Here is a 2342-nt window from a genome sequence, read left to right as displayed (position 1 = left end):
GGGCGAGGGAACACTGTGTCCAATATTTGTATTCATCATAAGGGGTCTTTGGGCTGCACTTCGTCGGGCCCCTCACCTAGGACCTGTCTGCCTTGGATGACCCTACTAGGGGCATGAAGCCCCTGACAGCATAGCTCCTAGGATCATTGGGACACTCAAACCCCTCCACCACGATAAGGTGGCAGCCCAGGGAGAGGAATTTGTGAAACCGTCATAAAAATACACATTTTCTTGAACCAGTAACACCATCCTAACTGTCTTTTATTTGATCAGAGCTACAAAAGCTGCTTTTTTAAAAACAACTTTTGTGATGTTTCTCTCTGAAAGTAGCATCTCTAGGACTGTATCAATTTTGTATGTTTTGTTTGTGGTGTTCAGCTACATTTTGATGAAGGCAGTTACATTATTTATTTTAATATGTCTGCAGATGGCTGGACTGTGGATAACTGGGATGCTGATATTCCTCCTGCCTGCTGGACATTTGGCTGCTGTGAATCGAAACAAGCTTGCAGCTTTTATGGAGAAAATCAACTCTGAGTAATTGTCTATTTTTAAGATTTTGCTTACATGTTTATATTTTCTAATTTTAGCTAGGGTTTTTTAAACTAAGTTTAATTTATGATGAACAATCAAGGCAAGAAGCTAAGATGGTTTTAAGTTTTTATGATCTTGGCTTTTATAAACATTTTAACAAAAGGTTAGACAACATAAATAAACCCAGGAGATTTCCTGTGATTGTTCAACTCATCACAGTGAAAATAATTTTAATTTAAAGCTGAACTTTAAAATGGGATCAAATCAGTTCTCCATCAATTTACGCATCATTTATTACACATGCTCTTATCGTCCATCTGGTGTCGATTATTTACACTGCATGTGTTTTCCTTTGACAGGTACAGCATACCTGGTATGTTCAGTCTGGCTGTGAGCACCAAGGATGAAGACCCAAAAAACCTACAAGAAGTGTTTGAAAGCAACACAAAAGATGAAGTAAATGTGAAGCTTTCCAAAGATGAAGTGTACCGAGGCAACAGACTAGATATAGCCAAGGTCAAAAAACATTCAAAAAACGAAAGTGAGCATGCTGAATGGCGACTTTTGTCAGATTTGAATATTAGAAAATTTGATAAGGATTTGCTGGTCATCTACTCCTACGCTTCCTCCTGTCCAGGAACATGTGCAAAGACAAATGGTCGCTACAATATCCTTAACAAAATCAGGGAAATAATTAGGGAGAGACCAGGCAAAAGATGTATCTTTGTGTTTAAAAAGATTTTTATACCCAAAGAAAGCATAGAAGGCATTAAGAGGGAAAAACTGATGGAGGCCCTCAGAAATATTGGAAATTCTGGAATCGGCCTGGAAAACATATTTCGTTGTGACAAATTGCAAAACATGTTTCAGTGCATCAGCTGCTCCAGCAATGGAGAAGTTACTCAACAATGTGTTGAGTAAAGATGAATAAAGACACAGACTTTCATTTTACACAAGGGAATAAATGGGTTTTAATTTTATTACGGAGCAAAGATAGCATTGCAATATAAACCTTGTTTCACACATATTACAGTTTTAGAGTTGTGCATTCACCAACAAACACCTTGATTTTTACTCACACAGAAATAAAAGAATAACTTTCTGAATAAAAACTTGATTTTAAATTAAAAAAAAAATCTTGAAAATCCATTCTGCTCAACTTCTTTTCTCTAAACAGCAAACTAAATTTACCATATTTTGTTTTTATTGCTTGATAATTCTTTAAGACCTCTTTCTTTCAGTCTGGTTGTTGTGCTTTTACTTCAGTTTGAGCTTTATTCTTCAAATTAAAGGTTCTGCTGCTTTATGTGTTTACTGTGTTAATGGATTTATAATGAAGATGGTCAGACAAACGAGCAAACAACAGTGCTTTGATCACAGATTGTACTTTACTGTCCTTAGCTTTTGATTATCAATAATATTAATCATTACTAATAATGTACTGTTACTAAGAGGTCACTAAAATAATAATGCTTTAAGACCTACAATAACAATAAAATATTTTCCATGCCAAATGAATGAGATGTCTATCAGTTTGTTCCACATTTTTTTGTATTTTTTTGTGCAGATTAATGACAACAACACGTCCTAATGAGACCATCTTAGTTACTTTTCTTTAGTTCTCTGAATGCTGACTCAGCATTCACATCATTAATTTCCTGTTTTTTATTTTTCTGTGTGTTTTTTGCAATCTAACTACTTTCACATGTTTTATGCTATAGTTGGCCTCGTTTATTGTTGATCACGTGATTTTGCTTAATATGACACAAACTCCAAAGCGGGACTTCATCGGACAAGCCCCCTTTTTA

General features: G+C 35.4%; 1 long non-coding RNA gene across 1 annotated transcript in view; it reads left to right on the top strand.

Moving 5' to 3' along the window:
• LOC108246296 overlaps positions 1–2039 on the top strand; it is a 7060-nt gene extending 5021 nt beyond the window's left edge. Inside the window, exons 2-3 of the long non-coding RNA XR_001809024.3 lie at positions 428–537; positions 894–2039. This is a non-coding gene — a long non-coding RNA (uncharacterized LOC108246296). The remainder of the gene's footprint in view (positions 1–427; positions 538–893) is intronic.
• Positions 2040–2342: the final 303 nt, after the last annotated feature.

Source organism: Kryptolebias marmoratus, linkage group LG3, assembly GCF_001649575.2.
Source record: "Kryptolebias marmoratus isolate JLee-2015 linkage group LG3, ASM164957v2, whole genome shotgun sequence".
Taxonomy (NCBI): Eukaryota; Metazoa; Chordata; class Actinopteri; order Cyprinodontiformes; family Rivulidae; genus Kryptolebias; species Kryptolebias marmoratus.
Note: the sequence above shows the minus strand (reverse complement) of the source record. Positions and strands in the feature narration are given on the sequence as shown.